This window comes from Falco punctatus, assembly GCF_963210335.1.
Source record: "Falco punctatus genome assembly, chromosome: 3".
Lineage (NCBI taxonomy): Eukaryota > Metazoa > Chordata > Aves > Falconiformes > Falconidae > Falco > Falco punctatus.
In genome coordinates, this window is record NC_137582.1 from 99,336,411 (window position 1) to 99,354,119 (window position 17,709).

Consider the following 17,709-nt stretch of genomic DNA (forward strand, 5'->3'; position numbering starts at 1 on the left):
TGACTCAAAATTAAAGCAAAGCAGAGAGGTGGGAAAGAAAGGGTGCAGCCTGTTCACTCCTACCATTTTATATTAGTTTATATATCAGCACAAGGTAACCAGCATCTTCTCCTCGTCCTCCCAGCACCTAAATTCAAACCCCAAGAAACAGAAACAAAAGTTAAAAAAGCAGGCAATTTTTTCATGAGGCACGTCAAACACCTAATATCTGTGTTTTTCCCGTGTTCATGGTTAAACTGTCAATGTGAATGAGCACTGAAATGAGTGTGCATTCTGGTAGGGTGGATGAGCTCATGATTCATGAATAAGATTAGACAAGAGCTTCCAGAAAAAACAGGTATTAATCTATGCCCCTTTTCTTGTACTTCCCCTTAGCAGCCATCCTTCAAAAATCCAGAGAACGAAATGATCATCGGACGAAAATAGCATTAAAAAGAAAGATAAAAACCCCACAGCTCTGCTAATCACTTGGAATAGTCTGTATAACCACCGACTGAAGCAGGGATCTTTGGTCTATTGTGGTGTATTATGTGACTTCAAGAAAATGAGATGGGAAGGTAAATATACAAAGTAGGATTTAGCAAGGCGCTGTGTGAAGAGGGACAAAACCCCTTCTTACGGTTGTCAGTAAAAAGGAGGGTGACACTCTTACAGAGTTAGAGAAGGTCAATAAATCACCATCCTTATCTTGCAAACAGAGCCTGTGACTTCAAAAATTAGCTCATTTATTCTGCACAATTAAATTTATTGAAGTGTGACAGAAAAAGTTTAGCAGTCACTGATGCAGAAAGGCAGCAACAACAGAGGCAGGCAACTGACTGAATGACACAATTAGTTGATTTTCATTTTATTTATCAATATAATTATTGAATTGTATTTATCCTATTTCACAGATTTTTACCATTATTAGAGCCTGGGCCTCAAGGGAAAGAATTAGTTCAAATTTTCAGTCTAACTTAATGTGATTATAGAGCTGCTAATAAAAGAAAAGTTCTATAAAGTGCTACACAATCTTGTATTCAATGTCACCCCACCATCAGGCTCTGAAATCCGGAATCCTTTCACGTATAGGCAGTAAATAGAATACGAATTGTGAATGCACTACGTTCCCTAGGTGGCAACCAAGCCTATGTTTGCAGGACCCTACCCTCAATGTTGCCTTCAAGGACCCAAGATTACTTCTCAGTTTTAAACTCAGGGGTATGTTTCTTGCCTTAAAAAATAACAATAATTAAAAAAACCCCACACCCCAAAACCCCACCACACCCCCTTTGTCCCTACCCCTATGCTTCAAGCTTCAGTAAACTTAGTTGGAAGTGTTGTGAAAAGAGTGCAAGGATATTGGAGAAAGACCATGGTGCCAGAGGCGCAGTGCACGAGCGTGGTTCTTACACAAAATGACAACCTTAACTATTTTGGTACACACTAAAAAAACGTAACGCCAAAGCTTCTGACAAGATTTTAAAAAACAAAATATAAGTGATTGACAGATTAGAAAGGTATCTGTTAGCCAAAGTTACTTTTCTTCTTGTCCGGTCCGGTTTAGAAGCCCCCAGACTGCTCTAAGTTCCCTGTCTGACTTCCTGGCGTGCCTTTTTGTCACTTACAGGGTCTGCTTTGCTTTTGAGCTTGTACAAGACGGGATGAGAAGTGCTGGACCTGACTCACACACGTATTCCACCCTTGCCTGCTACATACATGAGGAAGCAAGCATATGTTCCGCAGTAAGCTATATAATAACTCATGTCCTTTCTCACAGGTTCAGGAAATTAGACCACATGCTATTGCGAGTGTCTAACTTTTCCAATGTTTTGAAAGACTATTTCCATTGCAGCTAGCTTATTCAGTTCTACCTTCCACTTCCATTCCATAAAAAATAATTTATTTGCTCTGAGAAAAAGACGTACAGGCCATTTTTCTAAATGTTGGTCAAAGTGTCATGGAGCATTGCCTAAAACATTAAAAAATGGAGATGGTCCAACATTATTCTATAACCATAATTAATAAGAATGAATATTTTTACTTAAAATTAATAGCTGACTTTGGGTGATAAGATACTTCCAGAATTCCCACCAATTGAAACAACATGTTCCAGTCACTGGGATTTTGATGTCTGCGTAGGCTTAGACTATATTTTGGGAACTTAGTCTAGTGACTTCTGCAGGAATGGGCAAGAAGGGATGTTTATGTATATGTAAGACATATAAATTATTAGAGTTAATAAACCAGATCTCACTGGGACCATTCAAGTTAAATTTGACATGCACTATCTACGGAAAAATGGATCAAAAGAAAGAACGCCATACATTGCACAATTTTCTTTTGTGTGTTTCTTTTGGATAAAGCCTTGAAAGTTGCCTCTCCATTTATGGAGAACTGCATGCCCCACTGGGACCTTGAGCTGATGGAAACCATTCCATAGCAGCACCATGTGGTGACCTGCCCACCTCCAGAGACACAAAGCAGAGGTGGCCCTGTCTCCAAACAGCCTTCCCTTCAGCATCAGAAAGGATGGAGCACTGGGACAAATGGGACCAAAAAGGGATCAAGGAACAAAAGAAAATTTTAATATTTTAATTGACTGAAGATGCTTCCACCTCAGCCAAGACAAGCAGAATCTTCATTTGTTTTGCTTGTATTCAGTACCAGCAGAGGACAATAACATACCTTCAAGGAGTAACTTCTTACCATCTCTGCAGAATTCAGCAAGACTCATCAGCAGGGAGAAGCTGCACATGAGTGCAGGTAATAGGCTTCAAGACCTGAATGAGTATTTGGCCATTCAATAACCGTGATTTCACTCTTCCAGGGTACTTCTCACTCCCACAACCCCAATCACCTTGCAAAGAAAAAGCATCCTTATGTTATGAGATCCCAATTTGGCAGGCAAACCTCCCTTATCTAGGCTCTCAAAAGAGCTAAGGCAGGCTTTTGAACCTAAACCAACTGAATTTTGCTAGAATATAAATTAGAATCCTTAACTTCTCAAAGCAGTGTAAACTGGACTGGCTAGGTCAAAGACAACCGCCATGAAATGGATAACATACAACACATTTTCCCTGCCCACTGCATCCTTGCAAGAATGCCTTCTAGTCTGGTTTCATTCAATTCAGTCAATATCTGGACCACAGCAAGCCATGCGTCGTCCCTTCTGGTCCCTGTGAAGCCTCCTCTTCCCATCCCAAAGACACCTGATTGTGCACCTGCTCCTTGCTCATCTCTGCTACCTTCCAACTGGGCTGGAGGCCTCTTACTGGGTGGTTGCACCTCCCTGTTTGCCGTACCCTACCTCTCCTGTGAAATCACCTCCTTGCTGACACCACTGCATGGACATAAAGGGTAGGAGGACCTGTCTTCTTCTCACAAGGGCTGCAGATGAGCCAACCTCGTCTTTTTAAAAAGAAATCTAACTTATAAACTGAGAACAAATAAAACAAGACACTGTCCATTGGACCTTGGCATTATTCTCATTTTCCAGTTGGGAAACAGGAGCCAAGAAGAGGAGACACCCAAGATAATAAAGATTATCAGGAGACCTCTGCCTTCCCCCAGTGCCTTGCCTGACTCTCCAGCCCCCCTTTGTTGGCTTACACAGCATGCCATGGAAACTGAGCTGAGTCCATTTTAAAGTCTTTCATGTGCTGGAAACCCTGCCAGAGTTTACACACTCATTGTGCAAAAGGATATTGTTCATGTGCATATATACAGAACATTGGGCTTGATCCATCTGATGTACAAAAATTTGTGTCTTAAAAATATCACAAGCCCGGAGGATGCTTTTTTCCGCTTACAGCAATCAACATTTCTTTGGTTTTCTCTCTATTTTCTGAAATAAAAACTTAAGCAGGGCATTTTTGTTGAGGGATGTATTTTTGACTGACCTCACAACCTACCCAGATTAACCCTGTGGACTGCTGTATAACCGTCAGGTCTCTGAACTGACTTTTCATTCCAAATCAATGTTTTCTGAATAATTATTTCCCCATGAACAGGTCATACAGGCCCTATGGCAGTGTTTTCCTCCCCCTTCCATATGCAGAATCATTACTCAAAAGGGCAATGTGCCTCAGCTTTCCAGGCTACTCACCAATTCATCTTTTCTTTAAGCCATATTATGCAGAAGTATTAATGTGCCGCACCAAAGCTGGAGAAAGTCTGTCCAACTCTTCAAAGAAAACAGATTAATGGAATACAACCAGTAAGAGCAAAATGCAGAGGCACCCCAAGTATATGAACTTCTCAAGCCCCTCCTCAACTTGTGGATTAACAGGGATCTGGGCAACAGTAAATACCAGTTCTGCAAAGCACAGGGAGCAGTACCACATCATTTCATCTGTCTATATATCAGTTCTCTTATCAAAAAGGTGAAGATTTACCAGTTAGCCTGAAACAGTCAGTACTGCAGTGCTATAGGAAGCTGCCAACAGGGATTATTCCTGAAACTGGGCAAGCTGGAGGAAAAGGAGAGGATCACTGACGTGAGTCCACAGCATTGAGGAGTACAAAGAGGTAGAGTTGCACAATGTTTCAGGGTTCAGGAACCTACTCCTCCACATGGTTTCTGCTGGATTGAGCAACACCTCCTCTTGGGCCTGTCCTGGGTTCAAACACAAAGCAAAATTCCATTACAAGAAAGCACAAGTGCTACAAAAGCTGGCTCAGCTCTACCAACCCCACCTTCCCCTCCTGTCTTCTGCCCACCACTTCCTTTGCAGCTTCACTCAAATTATAAATAGCTCTGCATGACGGATCTGACCTTCACCTAGGTTGAGCTTAGCTGGTAGAAGGGCAGGATAGTGCTCCTTCAAAGCCGGTGACCTGGACGTGAACATGGGCTCTATGTCAGTTCAAGGGACAATAATTGGAGCTGACACAACTGAGCATGGACAGGCAGCAGGGCCAGGACCTGAGTTCATGACTCTTCTCCCATGGCTCTGATGAGACTATGCAGAGCAGGATGTGCTCAGGGCGCGTAACACCGCTTGCACAAAAAAGGACAATAAATAGGGAATACAGCCTGAAACAGACAAGTTATGACTACAGCTGATTATGGCTAGAAGTCAGATCCGAAAGGAAATGAGGCATAAACTGTGGAAAATGGGACACTGAAAGCCTCTGTGAGAAGTGGTTTTTCCTGTGCCTAACTGCAAACAAGATAAACCAATGCAGATCAAATAAACTGTTCCCTCCCACCAAATCTCAGAATCTTTGAACAGTAGGAAACCCACCAGTCTGAGGTTGAACCAAAAAAGTGCTTTAAAAGGAGTGGTGTGACCAAGGGAGTAGGCCACTACACAGGCTTTGGAAGAGGAAACGCTATGTTTAACATCCATTACTTGCCTTTATGCCATCTAAGATGTCAGAACACTGTCTGGGCCTCTTCCCTGCATCTCAGTCACCAGAAGCTGGTGGTCAGCGGGGCACCCAGTTGGTGAAGCGAGGAGGTCATTAAGAAGACAGAGCCACACTCTTCACAGTGGTGTGTGATAGGAAGACAAGGCATAATTGAAACAAGAGAAGTTCAGACTCCCTGTATTTTTTTTCCCCCCTGAGGACAATCAGAGCTGGCCAGAGGTTGTATAGCCTCCCTGGAGGTCTTCAAGGCCCACCTGGATAAATCCCTGAACAATGTGGTCTCATCTCATGGCTGATCCTGCTTAGAGCAGGACATTAGACAAGAGACCTCCTGAGGCATTTTCCAACCTGTACCATCCTGTATTCTACCTGCACTGAAAGTGTTTGCCCACTGCATATTCACTGATGGTGCACAAGAGAGCAACTCTACAACACATAGCGAGAACTCTTAGTTTTGAAGTATTTGGGTTCTGCTCCCTTTTCTAATGGCCAGTTAAGTACCACTACAATTACGTTACAATTGAGATTAAACTCAGATGTGTAGTACCTCTGTGTTCATACCCGAGTTTAACATCCATGTGCCAACAAGCAAGTAATTTCCAGCACAGAAGAGTTTGCATGCTGTACATCACTGTACATACTACCTACAGCATGGTGTTTTGCTACGGTGACCCATAAGAAAAAAAAATACATGCACATGGGAAATTAAGCTTCATCTCCTGTGGCTGTAGCCGTTCAAATATCCAAGGTTCCATCAGACTCTTCCAGCTCAGCGCCATCTTCCCTTGCATTTCTGGGAGATGAGAACATAAGGAAATGCCATTCCTTTTACAGCTAAATCGTGCTATTACTCGAACTACTTCTGAGATACTGGTACTGTTTGTTCTCCTAGCAGCAACTTCGAGGAACTCAAATATTCACATATTGCTCAGAAAAAAATACAGAAGAAAAACAAGCTGAAATTTTGGTGAAGACCTTAATTATGAACACAGAAGGCGAAGTACATTTTTCTTCTTTAAGTCCAGAATGTCCAGCCTGTAGAACACAGCAAAATTCCTAACCCTTCTCAAGTAATGTCATTGATGCCAGATATTTAGCGTGATGATTTTCAGCAGTGAATGTCAAATCTCTCTCAAATATTAGCATGTTTCTTAGCTCCTAAACTGACAAGCTTTAATTTAAGCAGATATAAGTGAAATATGCCACGGCACATGTTGGTTAAAATATTGAAACGATCCAGGCCACAATGAGAAAGACACAGAGCACATGCAATCCTCATTAGAATCAGTGTGGCAGGGGCTCTTCTTATTACAGTTACTTAGACAATAAATTAATTAAAAACTCCTGAAAAAGCCCAAGCCCAAAACTATTCAAGATGTGTGGGAAAAATGCCACACTCTTGCAATCTGCACTTCATAGAAAAAATGGCAGTCCTCTCTTTTCATCTTTATTCTCATCCTTATTCCTCTTCTCCCTACAGAAACCATGTGGAGTATATAATACATAACTAAGCAAATGAGGCAAACCCATGTGGAGTATATAATACATAACTAAGCAAATGAGGCAATGGAAAGTGCGAGGATATTAATTCCTGCATCATACCTCTAAGCAAGCTCATGTCAATAGACTCCAGCAGTGTAGGTAATGGTAAATTTAACCAGGGATCTCATCAAGTTGCTAAAAGAATTCCCTGGCCTTTCTAACATGAGTCCTTAATATACCTTACCCTCCTCAGACCATGCTCTTATTATTTTGCTCATCCTTTAGAGGTACAGTAAGCATCACAGGACAGACACTATGCCCTTTATATTTTACTTTTCTCAGGAAAGTGCTACACGTCAGCCTGTATTTTATCTGTCTTCTCACCCCACACCAAAGCCTTTTGAACCTGTTGGCACATTCCAAGTCAACCTATTAGAGGACAAAGAGTTAAAAGATGAAATTCTGCAAATGTTGTGAAAGTAAGAAGGCAGTAGAGGAAATAATTGTAGTGCTCTTAACAAAGGACACCTCTAAGAAGAACTCTTATCATATTTGTTAGTTACCAGAGAATCCCCAGAGGCAAGCACTTTCAGGAATTTCCCAACCACAGCTGTACCTTGGAGTGGAGCTCATAACCTTCTTAGACACTGGATAATTCAGTCATGAGATCCAAAGCCGCAGAAAACCAGGCTTTCACATGTTCCACTCATTAATTCCAGCTATCAGACCCTGATTCTAGACCTGAACTAATTGGTTATCTCCCGCCTGCCACTTCAAGTCCATCGAGGACAAAGGACTGGATCTAAGCCTGCAGTTAGGTGCCCACGGTGCTACTTGGATGGCGTGGAGAGGCCTGGCAGCAAGTAAGTGATCTTCTGTCCCTCCCCTAACTGGGTCCCCCTCCAGAGCACTTACTGAGGCACCTTTATTTCTTCTACAGAGGACGTCCAGAAACATAACTGTCTTGATTATGTTGGGTCAAAAGTCTTGGAGCCTTTGTACACCAGAAGCCATTTGGGACTTACGAACTAGGTCCTGTATGTTCATTTAGCATACAGCTGGTGGAGTGGAGACAATCCTGCTGAATCTGTCCTGTTACACAACCAGCAACAGCTCAGTTCCTGGGGCTGAGTGAGACCGCACAGGTGGGACTCCTTTTTGGATCTGGTTACGTTCTGCCCAAGGTGCCTACGTTCCAGGTAGCTTTCAGAAATGTTCTCTTGATCTGAAGCCAAGAGAACTCGCAATGGCAGATGATGATAATGATTAACTACAGATGTCCTGTTAATGCCCTGCTGAGATGATCAGCCAATAAATTCCCATCCAAAGAGAAGTGCCTAAGGAAATGGAACATAACTGGAACATGCCAATCTCTCTCTATTAACTGAAGAGGCAGCCGAGACCATTAAACCTCTGTCTGTTACACAGGTACCTTTACGACCTGTTCTTCAGACTCCTAAATGGCCAACTCAGTTTGGAAATCCTTTGAACACGGAGCAGTTTTATTTTTAATAAACAATCCTGACAAACTTGTCAGAATCAGTTGGAATACCTTTCAGACTCTATAAATAATGTTCACATCTTTACATTATAAATGTAGTGCAGAATTTCAGGTCTTACTTTTCAGATGCCAAATCCTTTTAGTGGAAAGCTTTTTAGATAATAGGATCTTTCTTGTATAATGCATTCATAAATTTCCTTCAGTGATAGGGGTGTAGTTCAAGGATCATTTCAACACCGCTGATTAGTTTCTTAATTAAATTGTTGTGTGTAAAAAGGGATAAATAAATACTGGTCACAGTTTAAAGGGAAGGAAAAGTGGGTTACAGAACCTGAAAAAGCTGCCCAACAAAATAAAAACAACACAACATTGTGTTTTTCTCTCTAGAGAAGTGTGTTTGTGAAGGGTTGATGTGAGCTGTCTCCCTCCCAAGAGGTAGACTGGAAACCCTGGGCTGAGCTTTCATGAAAGACGGGGTCAGCCGGGGGTGTTTTGTAAGGTGGGGAATGAGATCTACAGCAACATAACCAGTTGGCCAGTTCATCATTACACACTCCACATGGCCTAAATTAGGAGAGCGCGAAGCAGGTGGATACGTTACACTGTTTGCCGAGAAGCATATTGGGTGTTGTTCTTGTTCCAGTTCTTTGAGACTCAGCACCACATTTCCCAGGAATCTGTAAATCAGCAGCAGGTGATTAGTTGTTGGCTGTCGCACCACGGACGCTGAGAGCTGGTTACAACTTTCGCCTGGCGTTTTCTGCTCATGTTTTTAAAGTTCTCTTTTCCTGGAAGCTGCAAAACAAACCACAAACCAACAAGTAAAGTAGCGCAGCACAAAACAAAATTCCAGAGATAAGAGACATGCTGATAATATAGTCTTTGACATTTGTTTGGGAGCATTGCTGAGTTAAATATCAGCCCTTTACCAGATTAATAAATGTATGTCTGCTCTCTCTCCTACTCACCTATGTAGGCCCTGTCAGTGCAGTATCTGAACACCCCTGGAAACACCAGTGAATTTACCCTGGCAGCATCCTCTGAGGTAGCAAAATTAACAGACTTGTCTGAGGTCAGATGGGAAATATGTGGCAGAGAAAGGCCCCCCCAAATTCTGGTTCCTCATAACCCTAGCAGAATCATCCATGTTGGAGGGTCCCCCATCTGCCTGGTACATAAAAGGTTGTTACTAATTGCCTTTGTGGCCACTGAGGAGGGGACAAGATTTGCATCAAAGACAACAATGCTGGACACCAGGGAAATCTTCTGACTGCAGAGAGATGAAGAACTGTGATAGGATATTCACAGCAGTGCTGTGGCATATCCTTCGTGTAGGTTTTTACGAAAAGGCTGATAAATAATTCTCAGGAATGGGTCTTTTGAAAGAAAGAACTGGTCTGCTGTGTCCTGCACTGCGGACATGACAGCCTGGGATATTACCTAATTTGCTGCACTATCTTTAGCTTTGCAGTGCATATCAGAACTGGAGTGGTAGACAAGTGATGGTGACATTTATTATCACCACAGTAAAATAGGGATGGGTCTAATTCTAGGGTCAGAAGATACACAAAATAATATACCTCACCAAGCTATTAAAACAAATCAAGCAGCTACAAAGGGCCAGAGACAGGCTGCCTCAGCAACGCTGCACCACAGTAAATGGAACATGAGGCAACATCTCCATATAAAGAGACTTTAACATGGACTATAGGAATCATGTAAGGTGTGCTGGAAATTAAAGCGACTTTCTGGAACTCTCAGCAGCTGATCCGTCAAGAACCCATGGGATGAAAACGCAAATGGAAACTGCCGCATCTGCATGGGAGATGAGATCTGCTATGGGTCCAGACCAACTCATTTTTTAATTCAGCAGAGCACTCCCATCCGACTTCAGAAACTTGGACTCGGCTTCCCCTTACAAAAACTGACCCAAACGTCATATTTTATAAAGGGCTGAATTCCTAGGAAATGCCAAGAAGTTTAGCACCCTCCAAAGGAGTCTCTTGTTACAGCACATTTGCGTGGGGTTTCTGAACCTCTGGAAGCCTGGAGACCCAAAGTTACGGACAAATAGCGACTGCACACGTGCAACAAGCCAGACGTAGCTTCAGTGCACACACCTTCCTGTAAGGGCATTCAGCAACTCACAGTGTACAAACACTAAAATGTAGGCACCCTGTTTCTGGGCTGGGCCTTCCAGTCAGAAATGGATCTGTGGATGTATGCTTGACTCATGTGACCCAGCCATAATTTTGCAATGCATCTTCCTCCCCTTCCTTGTTTGGATGGGATTTGCCTCTGCCCTGTTTATAGAGATAAAATAGTAACAGTGAAACAGTTGACATAAAACATGTGTTCTGAATTATTTATGAGTTTTCTAGTGTGTTGATTTTTTTTTTAATTTGGCTTTTTTTTTTAAAAAAAAAAAAAGGAACAGAAAAAAAAAAACCAAGAACACCACCCCCCACCCGCACCTATCAGAAATACCAAACATACCTACCTAGCTATGCAGCAGAAATGGACTTGAGGATCCAGTAACAAATACAACCCAGTGTAAAACTGGTTTTCAGACTGTGGAGAAAATACTTATCACATCATGTATGGGTATGTGAGTTTTCCACAGATTAAGCAAACATCACCATATGCTACAGGTCAAAAAAAAATAATATGTATGTGCGTGTGTAGAGATACAGATATCTATCTCTTTCTGCCATTTGTAACAGCATGCAGAGCTCGAGTTCATAGCAGCATCTGGCACTGAGGAACCAACACGTACGTGTGAATGTGGCCCAGCAGAGACGGATACATTTGTTTGTATACTTCTACTGCATCAGGAGTGGAATATGAAGTTCATCTCTTCTGGCTGATCTGGGGAAGGCTCAAGCCACCGAGCCCTAGCAGCATATCACCTGATAGGGTGTTCCTGACCCCAGCCACAAAATCCTTGGGGCAGCCAAGCTGCAAGTGAATACCTGAGAGTTTCCACAGCCCAGCTCACCACACTATAGGATCACAACTGTGATAACACGATCATCACTACTCTCTAGGGAGAAATCTAAATCAAAAGGTTTTCAGAGCCACAGGCTTCGTTTTTCTGTTCATGGGAAAGCCCGTTTCTCTGTGGTCGTGGCATGCTGCATTTATCTGGAGATTATGCTCGGCTGTTCCCTTTCCAAACCTTCTGATACAGGTGCCGGTAGATGTTCACTAGCCTGTCAAGGATAAAACAAATACAGGGGAATCTTGGAAAGACATCAAGCAGAGAGGAACCTGGATCACAACAATGAGATAGCAAGTCTGGATAAAGATCCAAACGTATCTAGGGCCTGGGGTGATTTGATTAGTTGGCCCTTTTCTCTTCACAATGTCAGTGCTTACAAAACCCTCCAATCTGTCAGACGAGCCACTTCTGTGACATTGGCCATTGAGGAATTCATGCTGCTTTTGGTAAATGCTGGGAAAATTGGTCTTTTTGGCATGGAGTCACTACTTTTGCCTCTGGGAAGCAAAGAAAGTAAAAATAGATCAGTAACTACAGCTTGAGAGAGAGGTTTACATAGCCCATGTAAATGAAAAATTTGGCCATACTTCTTTTATTTCCAACTGTTTCATCTTCATACTATCTTTTCAGCTTTAAAGATGGTTCTTATCATAGAAATTAGACTCAAATGGAATGCCAGATGTGGAACATCCTCCACCTGGGTCAGCCCCTTTTAACCCCATGCCTGCCCATGACAGCACTTAAGCCCTGGTTCAAAACGAGCCGCAACTTCCAAGCTGCCCTCTTTTAAAAAAAGAAACAAAACACTTAAATCTCTTTCTAAACTTGCTGCCCATAAAACTTTCCTTCGCTCCAATTTAGCCTTTCTCCCTGCAGGCCATCCCACGGCCACTTCAAGGGAACCTGTCCTTTTGCTCCATACTTTCTGCCTCCTGGAGCCAGTATGTGCTGTTCAGCAAACAAAAGCAAAAGCTGGTTTTCCAGTGTGATGTGACCTTATAAGTCTCTTACAAACACATCTCCTCCCCTTTCTCCCTGTATGGCCAGAAACCTGTTGCTACAGATTTTTGGTACTCAGCGCTGGAGCCAGCCATCAGAGCGATGAGGGGAGCGTGCAGCCACTCTCTGCTCCCGTGGTGAGTGCCACAGGGGAGGCTGCCGGCATCTTTGTTCCTACCTCAATAAACATTGCTGGCCAGATACCGAAACTAGTTGCAGATCTCCCCTTCTCTCCCACGAGGAGCAGCTCCAGACCGCTGACTCAAAATCTCCATGCTCTAGGATCCCTTTCCTGTTTTAACAAAGACAATTTCAAAATCTGGTAGCTTGGAAACTCCCAGGGCTCAATACAAATTACTTTAGGTCCCAGTGGAAAACAGATTCTTCCGTTTCACTAACATGCAGTTTGTTTAGAGAGCTGGCAACTCAGAGGACACTGAACAAGTCCCTGCCAAACCTGCACCTCACACCACAGCAATGGGGGCAGTGAGTAAGGATGTATTTTTTCCCACAGTGGTGGAATTAAGACATCATTCGTGTAGATACTTTTCCCCGTGTTTTAAATGACGGCGGTTTAAGGATGTCCCCCACACTTCAGGAAGATGAGGAAGCCCCTTTGTCACCTGCTCTGGAAAACTGGTCGGGTCACGTACCTCCAGCAATCTCTTGGTTCAGATACCTCTGCTGGCCTTTGAAAGTTCTCCTAAGGCTAGGTAAAGGAGAAATTTAACAAGACATTATAGATGGAAAAAGATTTCTCCTCCTTCAGTCAGCACCTGGCAGTGGTGAAACTCCTCACCAGTTTCTTTCATCCCAAGCCTCACACCAATAACTGCCCATCACTCTCAGAGACCTTCTCAGCCTACTAGAAGCTTATGCTAAATACTGATCTAGCCTCAGTACCACCCAACCACCAATACCTTTAAACACCTTGCTGACTTACTAACTGCAGGGAAAGAGGGATTATTCCTTGTCATCCTCAGCCCAGCAGACACCATCCTTGTCAGTCACATGAGTCCAACACCATACAGTGGCTCAGGTCTTCTTTATTGGCAGTGGTTGCTGTTGCAGCCCTGTAGGAACCACATGTACTTCCTCTCTCCTCAGAGGAAAACACCAGCACCACAAGGAGCCTACCTCCCCAAACTGCTCAGGGGTTAGCACAGCAACCAGCAAGAGCCAGAAGCTTTCTACAGAACCCAGAGCCAGGACTGCCACTGGGATCTAGCAGGGTACAGCTCAGGCAGGTGTTGCCAAAGACATCCAGCTGCTGCTAAGCTGGTTGCATTTTGGGTGCAACTGGGTCTGAAGCCGGCCAGTGCTTTGAGGTGGTCTTCTCACACTTCTTCCTTAACATAAGCAGCATGCCAAAGGGGTGAGGATCTGCACAGATGTGAATCCAGGCTACTCAAAACAGAAAGAATACTGATCTTAGAACAGAAAAAAAAAAAAAACCAGTCCCCTCCACCCCTTCCCCACTGCATCTTCCTGGCTGCTGCATGTTCACATCTTAGGGAGCTCCCAGTCCTTCTCTCAGCCCAACAGTGTTCAGTGCACTGTGCTCAGCCCCAAGCCCTGCACCACTGCCACTGGCTCCCAGGAGACCCTCTGCCAGGGCCACGTGGGGATGTCATGGCCCGGTGCCATGCTCAGGAGTTTCCCATGAGCTCTGCTCAGAGTCTAGGGGTGTGTGTCAGGAGGAGGGGATGCCCCACACCACCCTCTGTAATATTTCTTCTGCCCTCCCCATGGCCTTCTGAGAAGGGAGAGTTTCCTCCTCTCTTCAGAACTGAAGCAGGCGGAATAAAACAGCCTTCCTCTTTGCTGCTCACCCACAGCTTTTACAACAAAACAGAACGTGCACTAGCCCCAAACAAACAAAATATCTACCTCCCTTCACAGCAAATAAGACAGCTTTCTCTGTCATATTTTTCCACCCTAAAACTATCCCAAGAACAAAAGCAGTAGGAGTGGGCCCCATCAGGAGTCTGGGGACAATACCAGAACAAGTTCTACCATAAATCACTCGTGTAGCCTCAGATACACATACAAGGATGAGGACGGAGAAACCTGTGAAGAAATCAGCCATTGTGTCATCAGAGCAGGGCTTGAAAATTGCACAGAAAATAAGACTGGGGGCCACACACACCAAACAGTAAGGAGAAAACTAAATATTAAGTTGCTGCTCAGTAATTGAGCACAGTCCATTCTGTGCACGAAATAAGGCAGGGATGAAAGAAGGGGGAAACAGCAGAAGGATATGTAATTAAAGGTTACAGCAGAAAAATATTCACTAACTGAAGGTACCAGGGGTAACTGGAGTTCAGGCATTCGCTGACTTGGAAGTGTCATGCACATGTGTGTATGAGTACATGCGTGTGTGCACGCGGTGCACATTTGATTACCCCCACACAGGTGACCCACACAAAATGGGTGGCCGAGTCCCTTGAAAGGCTTCTACAGGGAAGGGAACTGAGGCTGGAGGAACAAGTGTCAGAGCTCCAGCAGCACAAAAATCTGCGAAAAGCTGATGTTCCCTTATACTGCTTATGCACATAATAATTCCCACGGATGCAAAATTCAGGTGAGTAGGGGGGCAATTACAGTCAAGTTGCAGATTACCTGCCAGAAAAGCAGCCTTGCCTTTGCACCTCTGAAGGCATCCTTTAACTAATTTCTTTTTCAATGTGTATGCATTCAGCTTCAGTGTGAGCAATGGCTAGAGAAAGAGAAATTCATGATACCTGGCTTCTAGTGATAATCTTTAGTGGGAAGCTAGACACCTACCCATCATTTATACCTTTAAAAAACCTCCTCCAGAATGCTGTGTTTTCCTGCAGATCACTCAGCTCAGCTGGCTTTGATAAAAAACAGTTGTTCCAATTTCTGGGACAGGCTAGAGAGTGAGTGTAGTTATCCTTCCCCAAGGCAAGGCCTGGGTGGAGCTGGAAGGAATGACAGCAGGCAGCAGATGGGCAGCGGAGGTAGCCCAGGGAGGAGAGGCAGCAGTGGGATGGGAGGGGAAGCGGTCAATTTTAGGGGAGAAGAGAAAATAGAGGGGTTCTCTCTAGGCACTTTATTGCAAAGAACAAAAAGCAGCATGCAAAAGGGAAAGCAGAAGGCAGCTCTCGTTCCTCTGATTTCTGGTGACCTGGGAAGCTTTGTCCTGCTCATTAAAAAAGTGACCAGACTATAATATAGCAGGAGAGGAGAGGACCAGCCCAGCCATTTGTCTGGGGCACCGGCTACCTCTCTCCCAAAACTCACCAAAGCTGCCAGGAGTTTTCCCACTGCCCTGGGGGTGCCAGAAAGCCGATTGCTAATCTCTAACACATGGGTTGTCTCAGCAGTTGCAGTGGGGTGCGGCACTGGGGGGGTAATTACTGCTTTACATCCTTCCTGCTGTACACCCAGCATGCCTGTCCCTTCACCACATGGCTTTGCTACTTCCACTCCTACCATTTTCCACCTTCTGTTCCCAAAAGTTGGCTGCAGGACCGGGGAAGGTGGTGAAGCGCCAGGCAGGACCAAAACCCAAACACGGCCACTTAAAGCAAATATTATTTTTCAACTGAAAGACTTTCAAAATTTTTTGCTGGTTTATTTGTAGAACAATGGTAAAACATACAAATCCTGGAGGCCTCAAGCACTTTCCTGCTGTGCTAGTGACTTAATTTATTTCTTTAAATTTTTAAAACCTCACCAAAAGAAATGTTATTCTTTGGAGACTTTGCTAAACCAAGTTTTGCATGTATTATTTGCTGCAAAAGATTAATGAGGTAGCAAAGGCAATTTTTAATGGATTCCCTTGGTTTTCTCTCACTCTCCCTCACTTTTTCTTTTTTTTTTTTTTTTTTTTTTTTCCAACTCACACGGCAATCCAGGTCTGTGAATCTGGTAAGTGCTCTCCGCAGGCAGGATACAGGATGCGGGGAAGAAAGTAATGAAATCAAAAAGCTTCTTTCAGAACCTCTCCCTCTCTCTTTCACCACCCAGAGACGCCACGCTAACCACTGCACTGCACCAAGCACCTGCAGCTCCGGCGCCTCGCAGCCCCTCTCCTGGGCAATGCTCTGAGGGGTGGACGGAGCCCAACACCCTGAGTTTACAGGAAGGCTGTGCGTGTGACAGCAGCTAATCCCACGCATAGTTCAGAGGTGCTGTCAGATGGCCAGGCGGTGGATGCACTGAAGCCCTTTCTCTTGGCTCCGTTAGAAATCTGCTGACACTCCCAGGGACGCTCGGGGAGCATTTTGGAGCTCAGCCGCAGAAACCTTCCCATCGACCTGCTCCTCTTACGGGAACTGAGCACTGCCTGGAGCGTGGCAGCAGTGCAGGGTTCGGCAGCGATGGCTAACGATCAGATCTGCTTCTCTTCCTTCACCCAGAATAACCGGGCTGTTTGTCATGAAGACGTGCCACGCTTAAAGGCGTCTAAAACCTTTCTCCTCTCTTGGCCCATGTGCAGCCTCTATTGCAGAACAGCTCTGTGGGCGAAATTTTTGCCTAACAGAAGACGAAATGGAGGAAAACAAAAATTGAGGGAACACAGAGAAAGAGGGTTAAGATGCTGGTGTCAGGGCAGAGAGAGATGTGACAAGTTCCTTGTGATAGCTTCAGAGACAGGGCAGGTCTGTGGAAGGGAGAAGAAACCACAACTCCCTGCTGCAGAAGTGAGGAAGAGGAAGGTGCAAGGCTTTTGAAAGGCAGCTGTCCTGGTTTCAGCTGGATGGAGTTATTTTTTCTTCTCAGTAGCTGGTACAGTGATGTGTTTTGGATTTAGGATGAGAATAATGTTGATAACACACTGATGTTTTTAGTTGTTGCTAAGTGATGTTTGCACTAAGTCAAGGACTTTTCCATTTCTCAGGCCTTGCCAGCGAGAGGGCTGGAGGGGCACAAGGAATTGGGAGGGGACACAGCCAGGACAGCTGACCCCAACTAGGCAAAGTATTCCATACCATGGGATGTCGTGCTCAGTATATAAACGGGGTGGGGGTGGGGGGTGGAGGTTGGCCGGGGTCTCCCGATTTCTGCTCGGGGACTGGCTGGGCATCAGTCAGAGGGTGGTGAGCAATTGTATTGCACATCACTTGTTGTTTTGTTTCCCTTTCCCTTTGGATTTTTGGATTTTATTCCTCTCTCCTTCCTTCTTCCTTCTGCCTTCTTCATTCTTCCTCTTCTTCTTCCTGCTATTGTTGTTATATCTATTTTATTTCAATTATTAAATTGTTCTTATCTCAACCCTCGAGTTTTAACTTTTTTCTGATTCTATTCCCCATCCCGCTGTGGGGGGAGTGATAGAACACCTGCGTGGTACTTAGTTGCAGCTGGGGTTAAACTACAACAAAGGGCCACGTATGTCTATGGG

The 17,709-nt window shown here is 44.3% G+C and overlaps 1 long non-coding RNA gene across 2 annotated transcripts in view; it reads right to left on the reverse strand.

The window, feature by feature from the left end:
- The window catches only part of LOC308060149, a 181,262-nt gene that overhangs the window by 25,039 nt on the left and 138,514 nt on the right, over positions 1 to 17,709 (reverse strand). For both annotated transcript variants that reach the window (XR_013926620.1, XR_013926621.1), the window contains exon 2: positions 1 to 17,709. This exon is cut by the window's left edge; it is cut by the window's right edge and continues 12,838 nt beyond it. This is a non-coding gene — a long non-coding RNA (uncharacterized lncRNA).